The sequence below is a fragment of the Castor canadensis genome, chromosome 8, assembly GCF_047511655.1.
Source record: "Castor canadensis chromosome 8, mCasCan1.hap1v2, whole genome shotgun sequence".
In the NCBI taxonomy this organism is placed as follows: domain Eukaryota; kingdom Metazoa; phylum Chordata; class Mammalia; order Rodentia; family Castoridae; genus Castor; species Castor canadensis.
In genome coordinates, this window is record NC_133393.1 from 105,373,140 (window position 1) to 105,391,732 (window position 18,593).

The 18,593-nt window shown below is 39.2% G+C and overlaps 1 long non-coding RNA gene across 1 annotated transcript in view; it reads right to left on the reverse strand.

Annotated features, from left to right (window-relative positions):
* Positions 1-937: 937 nt before the first annotated feature.
* The window catches only part of LOC141425550 (uncharacterized), a 56,726-nt gene continuing 39,070 nt past the window's right edge, over positions 938-18,593 (reverse strand). The window contains exon 3 of the long non-coding RNA XR_012450522.1: positions 938-1,243. This is a non-coding gene — a long non-coding RNA (uncharacterized lncRNA). The remainder of the gene's footprint in view (positions 1,244-18,593) is intronic.

Sequence of the window (18,593 nt, forward strand, 5' to 3'; positions counted from 1 at the left end):
GTCAGATGAAGTTATTTCACTTCTCTAGGCGTCTGTATACAGACCAGAATTGTCTAAAATCATTAAATTAGATGTTTTAGCAACCTCTGTCCCTATTAATTCCAGGTGGGAAGAGGAAAGAAAAGAGAAGCATGTGTCGAGTTGAGAGGGCAAGACTTCTACATTCCCTGAAAACCTGACCTACACCTTATGTATCCGTCCTTACAGCCCATAAAAGCCAGCACAAAGGAGCTCTCCAGCTGGAATCATTCAGTGAAGGCAATGAATGGCTTTCAAAGACCTGGCCAGTGGCAGGTGGAATATCCATTAGGGGTCCTTTTATTCCTTAAACACTATTTATTTTCAGTGGAAGCAACGTAGCTCTTATGTAGTCAATAAAGACCAAATTCAGGATGTTTGCTCTTTAGCTAGTGTGGCTGATTAGCTGTGATGACTTTAGTGTCACACTGTCACCCTACAGAGTTCAGACAACATTAACCTAAAATGCTGGAGAGTCTGGGGTCCTGGCTTGACAGAATGGATTCTTCAGATCATGCTAAAGTCCACAGGCACACAGCTTAGTGGCCAGAGAAGAATTTGGGATGTTTCGGGATGCTAGTACAGTGATTGGTTGGAAAACTGTCCAAATTTGCCTGGCTTCTCTTTGATTCTTGTTCATTTGGTCAGTGTCTAAATACATTCAGTGTGCTATAACAAGATGTTTACAAACTGGGTGGCTCATAACCAGCAGAATTTTCTTTCTTATAGTTCCAGAGGTGGGAAGGTCTAAAGTGAGGGCACTGGCCAACCCAGAGTCTGGTGAGGACCTAACTTCTGGGTCATAGAGGATGAGGTGCCTCTTGCTGTGTCCTCACAGAGCGTAGGCAGCGGGAGTATGGGGTCTCCATCTCTCTCATGCAGAAAAATTTCCATTTATGTAAATAAGCAAAACCAATTAGATAATCAATTATGTAAGGAATAAAAAACCATGTGACAGCCACAAAACTCCTAGTAGTGGTCCATTCCTTTTGGGGAGGAATGGAAAGTGAGTGAGGGAAATCCCCTTTTTAATCTACACAATTCTTTATTGGGATTCACTGTACAACGAGAAGGTATCATGTAGTCATTGTCTAAAAATGTGGAAAGACTTTGCAGCCAGGAGATGCGATGAGTGTGCCTCCAGTTCCAGCTACATTGGAGGCTGATTACTTGAGCCCAGGAGTTTGAGGTCAACCTGGACAACATAGCAAGATCTCATCTTGATCTACAAAAAATAAAAATTAAAAATTAAAGAACAGGCATGAAATGATCATACGTAACCTGATTACAACAGTGTAAGAATGTACAATGTCAGAAATAAACTTTGAGAAATGAAATAGTTGGAGATTTAACTTCATGGTTCCTTCTCCCCCTTTTGTTAAGACAATATGCTTTCATGTATAAATCAAATTGTTAAAAAGCAAATGAACAAGATCACACCAAGGAAAGTTTTATTTCCATTAGAAAAGTATTATCTATAAAAATTCTGGCCCACTTTCTTTTCCTTTACCTGTGCCATTCAAGTTTTAAATATTTTAATTTTACTCAGCATGTCTAACATAAGAACTAGATATTTCATATGAGCAAATTACTAAGACTTAATTGGATTAGGTGTTTGCTCTTTATTGTTCTCAGGAGCAGTACCTCATCTTTGTTACAACAACTCACCTTTTCCTATCCTTTTATTTATGTGAGTGACTATGTGATGACTGTCTCTTCTCCCACGTTCAGCCATATGAATGTACCTAAGTATAATTTATTGCTTTAAACTCATGAAGAAAGTTCCAGTCAACAACACTGAGGCCATTTACAGCAATGCTGTTGTGAGAAGTCCTTTGGCCAGCAGATGTTTCAATCTCACTATGGCTTGCTTTGGGCAAAGCAGCAACTTGGTAAGTAGCCATAGCAGGAAACTCGCTGTTAAAATGCTGTTTGTAGCCCTCACGGACAGTACCAAAGTCATTTATGTCAGCCAGGAAACAGTTGTTTTCACATTAGTGAAATCACAGCCTGCAGCTTTTGGAATTTCACCCTTATTTGTAAGAGCTTGTTTAGCTTCTGCTAGCCCTCCTGGCACAAGCTATCCACAAGAAGAGCTGGTACCTAGCTGTCCTGAAATGTGAAAGGTCCTGTTGACTAACACAACCTTACTATAGTGACTAATAATAGCCTCTGAGGCTTTCTTGGTGCTCATCAGGGACAGCATGGCTGTCTCTCACTGACCTTCCAGAAGAAGCCCCACACCAGTCCTATCCACTCCTCACCCCACTGACTCTCTTATAAGAGCCAGCTACCTCCCAAAAGACTCCCCTCCTAAAACATCACCTTAGGGGAATAGGATTTCAATACACCATTTTTTTTTTCCAGCGGGTGAGGTGGGTGAACATTCATATCACAGTGGCAACCAATTACACAATGTGTCCTGTGAGGATAGGCTGTGTATATACAGAGGTAGAGAGGAGTGTGAGTAAATTGTCTCATTTTCACTAGTAACATCTTTGCTTAGAAGTTAGTTACTTCCATTCTAAATGTAGATGGGTTTGGGGATTAGGGAAGAAGGCAAGAGGAAGGAACTTCTTTTGGGGGGTGGTCCAGGGTTTCTAGAAAAAGGCAAACAGAAGTCCACTACTGGAGAAGTCAGACCATAGTCTCCTTGACACTGTTCTCGCAGTGTCTTCCACAGAGCAGGAACCTAATAAATGTTCCTTGTTGCTCAAGGTCAAGTGGCATGAGGGTATGTGTGGAGAATAGCAGCATCAGTTGTTCCAGCAGGAAGCAAAATTCTTGCCTTGGAGTTCTAGTGCCATCCAAGGAGAGGGGCACAGGAGGCTTAAGAGTATATAAAAAAAGTCCTGTGATTAATTTTACTTTTTTTTCCCCTCATATACTATGGGCTGGAATGGGGCCAGAAGTAGCTTGTTCAGGATTACTTGACTCATTGCTGAGGGGATGGTGCAAATTCAAGCCCAAGGCTTTCCACCCTGCTTTGTGAAATACAAAATAAGAATCTGGATCCTGATTGAAGAGGGAAGCATGACAGAGAGCAGAGCTCCTCAGATGTGAGCATGGATGGATATGCCCCATAGGGCTTATTGAAACACAGATGCTGGCTCCACCCCCAGAGTGCTTAACTCCCCCATGGGTTTGGGGTGTGGCTGAGAATTCACATTTCTAACCCAGTTGATGCCAGTGCTACGCCTCAGAGGCCACATTTTGAGAGCCAGTGGCACAGGAAATAGCTGGAGTCCAATGGAGATGGACTCTTGGGTTACTTGCTATGTGATCTTAGTCAATTCAACTTTGCTTAGTCTCAGCTTCCTTCTCTGTATTATGGTGAGTACATCTAACTCATAGGACTAGTCAGAACTTTAAGTGAAATAGAGGGAGTAATATGGGGGTCCACAGAAGTGCCTCTCATCGAGGATATAGGATGTTCTTCCCTGACTCCCTTTATTTTCTGTTTTTTTTGTGGTGTTAGGGATCAAACTCAGGGCCTTACACATACTAGGCAAGCACTCACCTCTGAATTATGTCCTTGGTTTTTTGAGACCTATGTAGCCCAAATTGACCTTGAACTCATGATCTTCCTACTTCAGCCTCCTGAGTGCTAGAATTACAGGCATGTACCACCATGTACCACCATGCCTGACTCCTAACTTCTTTTATAGATTTCACATACAATGCAGGACCGGTAAGAGCATTTATGTTTTCTGCTGTATCTATGTGACAAAATTTCACTTTATCACATGTCTACCCTGAAGTGTTTGTTGTTACTGAGCATTTACTATGTGAATGGTCTAGTGTGAGATGATTTTTTTACATTATACGTAATATCACATATCCTTTTTAGCAAATGGCTATAAGTAACTTCTACATGAACCACAGCTAGCAAGTGGCAGAACTAGGTATTCATACTAAGGTCCTCTCTACACCTGCACTTTTAACTTCTTGGTTATTCCAGTTTCCATGATGCTCCATAGGCAGAAAATGCCAGATTATTATATCCATTTCTCTAATTATTCGCTCATAAGGCATATCTATCCATGTAGGTAACGTATCTGAGAAAATTCAGTCCTGAGAATATGAGTGAAAGGATAGATTTTTTTGTTGTTTATTTGAGCCAGGAATTATTCATTTCACCATGCTGCCTTGTACGAAAGGAGCTCAGCAAATGTTTGTGACATTAACAAATGAGTTATAGGTTCAGATTGTGATCCCCTCACTTGCCCTAATAATTACTAGTTCGCCTCCTTAAGCAATCATTGTGAATTGCCTCATTTAGACATAGCAGTTGGTTCTGGGTCTGGTGACATTCTCTTAAATCTTGAATCTAGAACCTTTGCTGAGAATGATAAGTAGTTATTACTAACTTTCCTTGCTTGGACAATTCACACTCATAGTTCAATTTATGAGAATTATTTTGGAAAATCAATTCTTCTTCCATTGGGACCTATTTTGAATACACACAAGTAAAGTTACTCTAGGATAACCTTGAACCCTTCCATACTTGAATCTTGTGTCCCTAGAGAAGTAACTCTCAAACATTAAAATAAAAAGAGGGTGGGATGTAGCTCGGTGGTACAGCGCTTGCCTAGCATGTGTGAGGCCCTGGATTCGATCCCAGCACCAAAAAAGAAAAGACAAAAAAAAAAAAAAAAAAAGAAAAAGAAAATCTCTTGCTTATTCTATGGATCCTTGCTTCTTTCATAAAAACCTCTAGCAAATAAGAACAGAACATTTTGGTGAGCAAGGAAGGCCATAGAGATGGGCTGTCAGGGCCTAAACAGAAGGCTTAGGCAGGGCTGAGGATGGGTGACCACTTAAAAGATGAATGACAAATTTCTCACTGTTGTTGGTTGGCATTCCTGTAGACATGGCTTTCCCATGGAGCTGTTGGCAAATAACTGTCAGCCATGTAGTGAAGGCAAATGAGTTATATATTCTGAAAACGTAGTGGCCTTATGATTCACTGAAGGTCATTGCTTCCTACCTTGGAGCAGACCCAGTCTCAATATTTTGTCCACATATGTGTTCCAGAGACAAATTTTAGTTGTGCCACAAGTATTTGGGAAGATAATGAAAACCTTTTTTTTCTCCAAAATAACTATTTCCAATAAGTAGTATTCTGTTAATATATAGCAGTTAATTACTGCAGATGTCTCTTCTGAATGGTTAGCACCTATAACTTACTTGTTATTAAATATTTTGAATAGTGCCCCAGATAAAATAATGGAAACACTGAAACAATTTTATTTCTACATTTTGTGAGGTCAGTGGGCTGGTGACATGCAGAATTTTTCTAAAGTTGTGTCAATAGTGTGTGGTTAGTTTTATTTTGGGTGGGTGAGTATGAGTTAGATGGCAGTTGCACTTGAGCTGCTGAACTTGGAAGAATGACACAGGATGTGAGATACGTAAAAGGGAAAACTGGCTGTAGCTAACTCAGGCTCCAATTAGAAAATGACTCTCCTCTCTTGCACTTCTCTTCCCCCTCCAGGTCAAGGCAGCAGAGCAAAAATGGCAGACACAGAGCACCGATTAGAGAGAAAACTCATTGTCTTGCGAAGATGTAAGGTAAGCATTTGGAAATCATTTTATATAAAAATCAGTTGTTAAAGATGATTCTTTCCCCCCTTTTATTACAGTTGTACTGGGGGAACGTTGTGACATTTACAAAAGTTCTTACAGTATATCATAGTTGAATTCACATCCTCCATCATTCTCCTTTTCTCCCCTCCCCCATTCCTGGAACAGTTTCAACAGGTCTCATTTTCCATTTTCATATGTGTACATAGCATTTCCACCATATTCACCTCCTGCACCCTTTCTTTCTATCTTCCCCCTCCCACTGGTACCAACCCCAGACAGACCTATTCTGCCTTTCTGTTCTTTGTTTTTATTAAAAGAATGACATTTTTGTTTGTTTAAGATAACTCCATACAGTATCAGGTATGTAGTAGCACAGTATCAGGTGAACAGAACCTGGAAGAAGAAGAAGTCTCTGGGGCACATCTGTTCTGAGCACTAGTTTCGTCTTAGTAAGAGGTTTCTCTTGACCATGGCAACAAGGCTAGCTCCATGTCACATGCATTGTGCCCATCAGCAGTGATTACAGTAGAGACAAAAATGGGACATGGTACTCAGACTAGGAAGAGGCAAGCAGAGTGAGACGCCTTCTTCTTCTTAGTAGGAGAAATGAGAACCAGGATCAAATAAGTACATTTGCTCTTCCAAAGCATGGCACACTTCCCTAACAATATAAGAGAAGAAAATGGCATATCCACACATATGCTTTTCTAAGATTTGAATTTACATGAAATCCATAATTAATTGCTCAAGAGTCATTTTTTTTGGAACTTCTGTCAAATTGCACCAAGGCAGTAATTCTTAACAGATATTTGGAAGCAAACCACAAAATCATAACATGTCAAATTTTTTTTATTAGGGGAAGTGATCAGATTAAAAGTTCTTTTTGATCTGTCACTTTTTTGACATCTTACAGAGATAGAGTATTTGCTTTCAGTTAATTCAACACATGTTTATTGAGCAGTCATATATCTAGAGTCCTGTTAGATTCTGGGGTATAAAGAGATTGATAAAACCCACAGATCAAACTCCTTTTCATTACTGAGATTTCTTATTAAGGTATATAAACACACCTTAATTCTTACACTAGCTTTGTGTGTATAGATGGGAACAGGGGTAAAGAAAAAACTGTGTGTTTTTTTTTTTTAAAGAAGTATCATTGAAGTTTCCCGATTTAAAAAATTTAAGAAAAATGCTTCTGAGTGACATTGGTGGAGTTTTCTTTAAGGATAGCAACCCCACATCCCATTCCTATGTGATCCTTTTTCAGAAGTCTCCCCAGGATCAGAGGCCATCCTCTGGTCTAACACAGGTGCTTTCTGTCCTTTTAGAATCTCAGTCCCCACCCAAGCCAGTCCCAGATGTCCCCTCTCTCAGTCTCAAGGGAATCTGAGTTGAGTCTTCTCAGAGGATTAGAGAGTTAGTGTTTCCTTTCTCTCCCTTTCTCTTACCCACAAACCAGAATGAATCCTAAAGCAATTTTAAAAGGAAAGAATGAAATTTACCAAATTCTAGAAAAGAAAGAATTTAAGAAGGAGGACAGAGAAAGAAAAGAAGGAACCACTGAAAAACATATACACCTGAAAAATACAAACTAAACAGTAACTTGATGGGAAAATTGGGGCATCTCCCTGTCCTAGTGAGGAAGCACCATGACTGCAAAAGTGAGACTGTCAGCTACAATTTTGTCAGTTTAGCACTATAGTTATAAAAAACACCTAAGTAATCTGCAACTAACTAAATCAATAGGAAGACAACTTTCAGTCTCACTGTGGGATTACCATCTAGTTCCATCTAGTCAGCCACCTGGGGGCAGCACGAGAATCCCAGACTTAAAAATTCAAATTTCACCTGGTTTTTCTCTACAAGATTTAGGATACAAACCAACTAGTTTTGAGAAGTGTGTGTGTGTGTGTGTGTGTGTGTGTGTGTGTGTGTGTGTGTGTGTATTGAAACCTTTCTTTTCTGTTACTGTGACTGCAAAATTTACAAAAAGTCTCTGGGATCATTTAGATGATAATTTCATTATATGTTTACCAATACCCTGGTCACATCCTTCCTAGTTAGATATACGGCATCATGATATTATCTCTTTCACATCATTCAGTGGTCAGATTATGAAATCATAATTCCTCAAAGAAAATGTTTGGGTATAAAATTTACTGGGAGTTACTAAGAACTATAAGGAGTTTTGAGTCCTATTCTTGATTTTCCAAAGCCTCACCCTATGACTAGACAAAGAAATTTCATTGTTCAGTGGTGAACAATTTGTTGGCTTAGAGACTTAATTCTTTTGGAGTGAAAAAGAGTGGCCACAGTTACACACACCACCACGACCACCACCATCGTCACCAGCGCCAAAGAATCCCAAGATCCTGGACCCTGTGGAACCTCACCCCCATCAGTGGACATCTGAGAACCCAGGGCCCTAATGGTTCTCATTCATCCAATATGCATAGCAAGTGCTAGTCCCTGAGTGGGCTCCAGGAGTGGATGGGAATAGAGATTAAGAGGTGAAGAAAATGTGTTCCCTGCTTTCCAATAGGAAGGAATAACAGAAATCTCGAAAGGCTTTAGATTTACAATGTTCTCAGCTCAGAGAGCTGTGCTTACTTTACAGTAGGCAATCAATTAATGTTAAATTAAAGAAGGATCTGGATCTCAGGAAACACATAGGTTTCTTTAAACATCATAGATTCTCTCTAGGATAATTTTTAAAAAATCAAATCCTGGAATTCTTAGAATTCCATGATTTCGAGAACAGAGGATTGTCATGGCGGGTTGATTCTGCTCCATGACTCTTCATAGACAACTTGCACAGTGAATGACTGTGTGTTAGACAACCACAGATGAGTTCTTTATGGATCAGTTTGCAATACATATCTAGGCTTGTTCCAGAGGAACTCCCAGTGCTAAGCACTGTGTCACAAACACAGTAGCATAGCAGTCCATCTTTGAGTCTAGAGTGAGTCCAGAACAAAAGCCTCCCTCCATAAAATGGATTCTAGATTGCTTTGAAGTGATGTGAACATTCTTAATAAAGAATCCCATGTAAGCAAGGGATGCCCTTGGCACAACGTTCAGAGAAGCCCGCGTCAACCTTCAAAGCTGTCAGGTGTCTTGAGGCAACTCTTAGAGTTCCTTTCCAAGAGCACAGACCTCCATGTGCATGTAAATAATTATCCAAATCCCTTTAACTCCACTAAGGCAAGGATTGGGTATATTTTTATTCACTACTAAGTCCACAGCACCGAGTGTGGTATCTGGCACAAAGTCAACACTGAACAAATAAATCAGAACTTCTGTAAATGAACTTGTACTATTATTCCAGACTGAAAAGCTATAGTATTACTTGGTCATTCAGAAAACCTGTTGCTATTAGCTAAATTAGCAGGTTTTCTTTCCTTTTAATTGCTATTAGCTTTGTCAATTTGCAATTCTGCTCACTTCCCTACACTATTTAAAAAAAAAAGAAAAGAAGTATACCTATATATGCTATATATGATGTGTATACACACATATAATTCATACATATATACACATATGTGTATATTTACCTCCTATACATATACATATGTGTATATATATAATGCTAATATATGTGTATGTATATATATGACAGTCATAAAAGTGAACAGCAAATTAAGACAAATAAACATAGCAAATATTATTATATTAATATTTTTATTCTGAGGAACATCAGTTAGTTAAAATTAAAAGGAAAGAAAACATGCTAATTTAGCCTTTTTTGTGCACAATATGGCTGCACATTGGGATTATCTTGGGAGATTTAAAAAATCCTGGTGCGGGAGAAATGACCCAAGCATTGTATGCACATATGAATAAAAAAAAAAAATCCTGGTGCCTAGGTTTCACCCCCAGAAATTCTGATCATTGGTGTGGGGCATGGCTTGGGCACTGAGTTCTCAAGATCTCACAGGCACATTAGCATGCCCAGGCTATCCTAACAAAACACCACTGCATCATTTAAACAACAGAAATTCATTTTCTCACAGTTCTGGAGACTGGAAGTCCAAGATCAAAGTGCTGGCAGGGTTGGTTTCTGGGGAGACTTCTCTTCCTTGTCTTTTAGAAGCCTGACTCCTTGCTGCATGCTCACATGGGCTTTTCTTTGTGTGTGCAGAGAGAGATCTCTGTTGTCTCTTCTTTTATGGATACCAGTACAATGGATTAAGGACCTACCTTCATGACCTCATCCAACCTTAATTATACCTTCAAAGGCCTTGTCTCCAAGTACAGTCAAGTTGGGGGTTAGGGCCTTCACATGGGACTTTTGGGAGGACAAAAATCATTCTGGAATACCAGGTCATTCCAATGTGAGCTAAGATTGCAGAGCACTGGTTTGGGAGTTGAAAGCATACCATTTTGAGCAGATTTTTTTATTTTGTGAGCAATCACTCTGAATCTAAGGCCAGTTGGTATCCCTTGCGCCATAGAGGTGCTTCTGGGAAGGGAACCTTTCTTGAGTTTGACAAAGAGGAAGGGTATGGAAAGGAGTGGAGGATCTTTTTAGGAAGAATGAGATCAAGATTTTGACCCTTACTTTTTTTTTTTAATTTTTATTTTTTTATTATTCATATGTGCATATAATGCTTGGGTCATTTCTCCCCCCTGCCCCCACTCCCTCCCTTACCACCCACTCCACCCCCTCCCTCTCTCCCCCATCCCCTCGATACCCGGCAGAAACTGTTTTGCCCTTATCTCTAATTTTGTTGAAGAGAGAGTATAAGCAATAATAGGAAGGAACAAGGGTTTTTGCTAGTTGAGATAAGGATAGCTATACTGGGAGTTGACTCGCATTGATTTCCTGTGCATGTGTATTACCTTCTAAGTTTATTCTTCTGGAACTAACCTTTTCTCTAGTTCCTGGTCCCCTTCTCCTATTGGCCTCAGTTGCTCTTAAGGTATCTGCTTTAGTTTCTCTGCGTTGAGGGCAACAAATGCTAGCTAATTTTTTAGGTGTCTTACCTATCCTTACCTCTCCCTTGTGTGCTCTCACTTTTATTATGTGCTCAAGTCCAATCCCCTTGTTGTGTTTGTCCTTGATCTAATGTCTGCATATGAGGAAGAACATAGGATTTTTGGTCTTTTGGGCCAGGCTAACCTCACTCAGAATGATGTTCTCCAATTCCATCCATTTACCAGTGAATGATAACATTTCATTCTTCTTCATGGCTGCATAAAATTCCATTGTGTATAGATACCACATTTTCTTAATCCATTCGTCAGTGGTGGGGCATCTTGGCTGTTTCCATAACTTGGCTATTGTGAATAGTGCTGCAATAAACATGGGTGTGCAGGTGCCTCTGGAGTTGACCCTTACTTTTTTGACATTCAACTTTCAAGTGGTCTCAATTAAATTCACCAATAGGAAAAGATTCCAAAGGATCCCAAGAAGAATGGGAGAGTCTGGTAATTTGTGGCCATATAAGGCCATATTTATAGCAGTAATTATAAAAACGGTGACTGATTACTCCATGACTCTTTTTGTTGGTCTGGCTTAATGTGTTTGTCTTGCAAGTAGGTAGCATACAGTGATTGATAGTCCTATCAGGGTGACATGGGATTGGACAGCACCAGCTCTTTTAGTGAAAAGATGGATAGTAGGTTGGCAAAAAATACATGTGCATCCTTTTTCCAGCTAGTGTGTGAACTCCTTCAGGGCTTGGCTCCACAATTTCAACTTTCTTTGAAGACATAACAATGTGGTTAATTATCAGTTCACTGTACCCTTTTCAGCCAAGGCTTTGCCTGAGTTGCTAGTTTTCTTGCCTCCAAATCATTTTCTTGGACTTATGAGTGATAGCTTACTGAAATGTGGGAGAGTCTTTACACACAAGTACTTTCTACGTGCTGAAAGAGAAAGCTAAGAGCCGCCTTGCCCTGGTGCCCAGCCTTCAGACCCTTTGAGCAATGGAGGCAGAGGCTGCTGGCATCAGCACTGAAAGACAGAACTGGATCCAAGTCTCAACAACCTCTGAAGTCCTTTGCATGCTCTTAGCGATTCTGAGTGAGTGTCACTTTAGATGTGGTGAGAAGCTGAAATGGAAACTATTACATCAAAACATTTCATTTGGTGGGGGGACTGTTTGGAAAAATCCTATTTTTTTTTAAAGGAACAAAGAGAAGTTGATGAAAGGATTTGAGGTTATAATGACCAAAGTCTCCACTGCCTCCCTTCCATCCCTTACCCTTCTTCCAAAATGGAGAGAAGAAATAAAGTCAGAGAAATGTCTTAAATATTATAAGCCTGGCAGGCCAGACTTTTAGCTAGGATAGCGTGTAGTTGTAATACCTTTTAATTACAGTTGTATAATTATAAATAGGAAAGAAATTAAAAGATGAAGATGTGGTTTGTAATGAAATTACCATAAATACCATGGAGAACTTTAAAGTCGTCATGAAAATTCATAATACAAAAACATGAATTGGAGGTTAACTTCTCCCAAAACTACAAATTAAAATTTTGTGGATTCGTGGTCTTCGTTGTTTGCCTGGTATTTCCTCCTCAGTACACAAAAGCACTATTAGTCATGGAGACATAAACAGACCTTTAAAGAGTCAGAGCCATGGTTGGCAACTTTTACGTTCTCCAAGCACTTGGGCAAGTTGACATAGAAATGACGTTCCAGAGACAAATGGTGGAAACATCAAAAGAAATCTAGTCCAATTTTCTGGACATTTTTGATTACTTCTCCTTTTGGAAGTAAGTTTGTGTTTTGTTTGTGATGCATGAGTTTATCTTGAAGTCTTTATTTAAACACCCATTTTACTTCCCATTGAACTGACAGACTTTTGAGATTTAGGGGAGGGGAACATAATTGCAATTGTTATGTTGGTTCTGGGGCTGTTCAGTAGATCTGAATGCTTAGACAGGTTATATCATCTTGTAAAACCTTTGCTTTTCTTACAGGTTAGATCCTGTTTGTTGAAACACTACTAATGAAATCACCATCATCAGGTCAATTTCCTAAGCCTGTTCCATAGCTGAGCCCTACTAAAACATCTTGAAAATGTGAAACCTTGATCAGAAGAGGATGAAATAAGTGAGTCTGGCTTTCTCTATAGCAAACTTTTCTCTGACATGAAAATGATCAGCACATGTCCTAGTAATGGTAAATTGTGTTTCCTTTTTTATATGTGAGAACGATTTTGTTTTCTTTTTCTGAACCAAGAACAATTACTTTGCCATTGCTTTATAACCATTAACTTATAGGCTTAACAAATTAATTAAGAAATATGTTTTTGTGCCTTTACTATGAAGAAGTTATGCTGTTAGGGATATATAACATTAAAGAAGGAGCAACAAAGTAAATTTTCTCTATTTCTATTCAAATAGATGGCCCTGTGGGGACAAGCACAAAAATATAAAAATGAATATAACAAATATCCTCAAAGGGAGAGAAGAAAGGAAAATATCAGAAAGAGCTAAAAGAAATGAGCACTCACTTAAAAACTATCACTAGAGATATTAGTAATATGAAGGACTCAACAGAGGGATTTATTACAAATTGTAGACCTTGGATGAACTAATCCATGAGCTGGAAGACTTAAATGCTTAGGTGTCAGTAAGGGAAGATAAAGAAAAGGACTAGATAAAAAGAAAAGTTAAGAGATTTTATATCCCACATAAAACATAAGTCTCACTATGATGGGAGTCTTGGATTGAGAGAAACAGAATAAACGATAGTGAAAATTCTTTTAAGAATTAATGGGAATCTATAAAGGCATTAGAATGAAAGGGTTTTTAGAATGTTATACAGTAGAGATAAGGAAAAAGAACAAATAGATGCATTTTAGAGAAATTTTAAAACTTAGAAGAGAAAGAAAATCTGAAAGATTCGTGAAAGAGCAAATGAATTTAAGAAGAATAAGAATAGCTGTAATCTCATTCCCAGAAGCAACACTCATTCTTCCAGAGAAAAAGAATGTGGCTTTGGGAGTTTTATACCCAGATCATTTATCACTGAAATGCAAGGAGTAAAATGAAGATCTTCCTAGGTACACAAGGTCTGAGAATGTTTATCCCTGCAAAGATAGGCTTTGAAATGCTATTGGGGGACAAGGGATCATTTTAGAAGAATGGTAAGAATGCAGGAAGTATATCAGCCAGTGCCTCATCAGGAGAACTGAAATCATTTTAGGCCATTCACTAAGAGGCACTTGATTATAAAGCTGTTTAGAGGAACAAAAGGAAACAAATTCTCTACCCAGAGCTGCTGCCTCTGGTTGGAGCCTATGAGCCCACCCTCGCTGCAAGCACTTTTGGGGCTGCACAGCCAGTGCTGCTGGAAACCATTCACCATCAACAGTGCCACTAGAGCCACCAGAGTGGTTACTGAGTGTGACCTACCACTGATGCTGTAGCTGAGGTGAGGACAGCTAAATTTTAATTAGTTTCTGCCAATAAGAGGCACCTGCACCTGATTAGCAGGTGGAAAGGAGGTCAGGCCATACTGTCAGCCACTGTCTACTTCCAGTAAATGCAGTAAAGGGCATTGTTGTTCACACCCCCTTATAGGTATGTAGCAAATAAAGATATGATCTCAGAATTAAGGATGTGTAAATAAACTGGAAAAGTAAATTCTTGTCTAAATAAGGGAAACAAAGATAGAAGACAAGAATTGCATATCCATTATAATCTAGAACAAAAATGCTGATACCAGTACTACAGGGAGATGAGAGTCTGCTAACATGTCTGTCTGTTCTGGGCACATCATAGGCACTGGGAATTGTGAAAAATTGGTAGTGTGGTAGCTCACTAGTCACTGGAGAAAATATAGCTATAGAAATCATGAGGTACCACTTTAGAGACATTAGAACAGCAAATTTTACAAAATTGAATGACTTCAAGTGTTGGCAAGAATTTGGGAAACAGAAACCCTTGTGCATGTGAGAGTTAACATGTACTGGTAAATCTGCCAATAAATACTTAGAGAAACTGAGGCTGTGTTAATGGCCTACATGATCCTGCAAACCTATTTCTAGGAATATACACTAGAGAAACATGCAATACGTTCATAAGGGGGCATGAACAATGATGCCTTTGCTACATTTTGTGTGGGACCAGACAGGTGGTGGCTAAGAATTAAGGGTGTCTATCACTAAAGAATCTAATAAGTAAACTACGACAGGTACAAACTATGAAATACAAACTAGGCACATAAGAATATTATGGACAGACAAAACATTGTGTTAAGTGACAATTGTAAGATATAAAATGAGATTTTTAGTACACAAATCACTATATAGCATTAAGAAATACTGTAGTGGGTTGAATGGTGCTTTTTGTCCCCCCAATATATGTCCATGTCCTGAAATTTGTGAGTGTGACTTTTTACAAAAAAGTTCTTTGAGTTATAATTAAGTAAGGATCCAAGATGAGATCACTCTGGATTACCCAGATGAACATTGAACCCAGTGACAAGTGTCCTTGTAAAAGCCACACAGTAGAGACAGAGAAGAGAAGGCAGCCATGGTAAAATGGAGGCAGAGATTAGAGTGATGTGGCCATGAGCTGCTGGAGCTCGAGAAGCTTAAAGGGACAAGGACTAGAAAGTCCTCTAGAGCTACAAGATAGAGGATAACTCTGTTGGTATATTAATTTTGGACTTCTGTCTTCCAGTGCCATACCTACCCAAGAGCATATGTATTAGAGTGGGTGTCTTTGGTGAGGTGAAGGAAGGCTACAGGAGTGGTATAGATGAACACAGGGATCAATCAATAAAATAAATTAATTATAAGAGTCGTTTTACACAAACTAATGAGACAATGCACCATAACTGAAGTATATGACCAACTCTTTGCACCTGAGGTTTTAAAAAAATGAACTTTACTGTTTCAACTTGTCCCTTCGAGTTCTAGAAGGATTATATATTCTCTATCTTTACAGTTGAAGTTTTCATTTTTAAAGAATTGTCTGATCATGAGATGTACATTTGTCTGTAAGGTTTAATTGTTTTTTCATGACAATTGTTTTACATCATAATTTCATAATTATATTTATATTATATAAAATATATTAGCTAAAATGTTTTTTAAAGCCTGTTGCTTACCTTTTTATCTTGGGGATTTTCTTTTGATCTACACAGTCTGGGATATAGTCAGATATGTAATAGAGTATTCTTTAAAGTTTATCTGTGCTGTAAAATAAACTTCAGGAAAAGACTTGCTTTCTGTATGCATTTACATATTTGTGTACACCAGACCTATAAATCAAGGTAAATGCAATTCAGCAAAGAAGAAAATGGCTAGTCTTGATTTGAAATTTTCCCAAGTAAAATTTCTGTCACAGACATTGGCCCTACGGAGTAGCTTGCATCTGTTGTGCTAATTCCATGTTGTGTGTTTCATTCCTCTCTTCATTCCTTCAGACCCCTTGGTACAAGGTAAATCTGAGAGCGTCTCTGGAGAAATACTCTGGACGTTGACAAGATAATGAATAGGAAATAGACAATGATGCTTCATGGTCTTCAACCTTAACAATGGATATAATTCAAATGTGGGTTCCTTGGCAAATGAATTTTTTGCTAGTTTATAATTGTTATTTCCTGCAATTCTGTTTGGGCTCCAAGAATTGAGGCTACAGTTTATCTCTATGCTCTTTTCTGACTAGTTCCTAGTGGTTTCTGTGTTAGTTTCCTGTGGTTGCTACAACAAATTACCACAACATTAGTGGCTGAAAACAACAGAAATTAATCCTATTACTGTTCTGGAGGTCAGAACTGTGAGATGAGTTTCCAAAGGCTAACATTAACGTATCCTCAGGGCTGCTTCCTTCTGTAGACTCTAAGGGGAGAGGGAATCTATTTTCTTGCCTTTCTCATCTTCTAGGGGCTGTTTGTATTCCTTAACTTGTGACCCCTCTCCCCATCCTCAAAGTGGGGAATCAGACTCCACTGTCTGATTCCATCCTCATGTCTCCTTCTGTGACTCTGTACCTTTTAAGGACTTTATGATGACATCAGAACCACCAAGATAATCCAGGATAAACTCCCCAACTCACACTCCTGGACTTGATCACATCTGTGAAGTCCCTCTTGTTTATAAGGTAACATTGGCAAATTCCATGGATTAGGATAGGAACATATTTGTGAGTCATTATTCAGCCTGCCACAGCTCCAAACCACAGCAAGAAGTATATTCTGAGACTTTATCCCACAGCTTAGATTTGCTCTTTCACAATAAGTATTCACTTGGTGTGCCTGGGATAAGTATGAGACTTTTCTAAGCTCACAAAACCACACTTGACCTACACTATAGAATTAATGTTCTTCCTTGGGTTCTTTTCCTGTTCATGAGCCCAGACCTACAGTTGGACTAATCTTAGCAATCTCCAATGCTGGCAGGCTGCATGCTGTCTTCCTATTATCACCCAAAGGAGATTGTATACTTCCCAGTGTACTGATTCTCACAGTCACAGTGATGTTTCTGCAGGCATGGATTAGACCATCCCTGGGTGTGGGCACCAGCTCTTACCAGCCCACATTCTTCCCTCTTGTTCTTTATCACACTACAGTCATAGCATAAACTGTTGGTCACTCCTTCTTGAAGACCAGGGCCACAGCTGACCCTGTCTTGCTTTGTCCCAGCCTCTCCCCACTTCTGCCTTGTTTGGATCATTCTCTTAAAGACCCATCTTTCCCCCAGGCCAGGTTCTTACGAGTTATGACAGCTTGTAACCAAATTGTGAATGTGCTCTTGGAAAATGTCTCCAAAGCAAGTTTAACTTTTAACATTTTATAGATTTTAAAAACTGTAACATAAAGCCAGTTCACCTGGGGTTGAGAGATTAGACAGCAGTGATAGACTACCTTGGTCAGTTGAGCACTATGGTTGTCATCCAGACCTTTCCTTTTAGGATCTCAGCTTACTCATGTATCAGTTGTCCATGGTTGTGTAATAAATTAACCCTAAACTTAGCAACTTTAAACAACAAACAATTATTATCTCCTAGCTTCTGTGGATTAGAAATCTATCTGTGTAGAATAGTTTATCTGGGCATCTGAGTTACCATTTTTTTCAAGTCCTACAATCAAGGTATTACCCAGGGTTGAAGTTATCTCATTGCTCAACCAGGGTAGGATCTGACCAAGCTCATTCACTCATGTGACTATTTGCAGACCTAAGCTCCTAACTGGCTGGTGACATCTGTCCCTTAACCAATGGGTCTCTCCATAGTGCCCTTCACAACATGGAAGCTTGTTTCACAGAGAGAGAGAGAGAGAGAGAGAGGGAGAGAGAGAGACGAAGCCAGACAGAAAAACAGAAGCCATGGTAGTTTTATAACCTAATCTTGCCAGTGACATCCCATCACTTTAGCCCTTTCCATTTGTTAGAAGTTGGTCACTAAATCCAGCCCACACTCAAGGGAATGGATTTATAGAAGGAATGGGTACCAGAGGGCAAGGATCACTGGAGGCTATACTGAAAGCTGCCTATAACACCTTAATAGGAAGTTAGCAACAAACTACTATCTATAAGGAGGAAGTTGAGGATATAAGAGTTAAGAGAGGTCAGAGAAGCCCTGAAGATAAACTGTGTTGAGTAGTTACATGTTTACTCAAATCTCCATGAGGACCACTCCCTATATGTTGGGCTCCTCTCTGAGTTGTATTTATTACTTTAAAGAGTGTAATGTGTTTGTTTTGGTAGACCATTACTCTGGAAACACTCAGATTGTAAACTGTGCCTTACCTTCTGTGTTCAAATCCCCGTGCCACTATATACTCCTTGGCTTGCTTTGAATTTATTCCCCATGTTTGTGTTTTAAGCTTAGTCTGGACTTGTGTAGTATTCTTGTTCAGAATTTGGGGGCCTCTTCTTTGCTCTCTCCTCTCCTAGGTTTTCTCCTTCCTTTTTTGCAGTTGTCTATTGTTATTCACGCCTTTGTCTGTATCACCTCACCAAAAAGACAGCAGAATTTGTATTGAAATTTTAGCTGCATGCTTTGTAGCACTTTATGATAG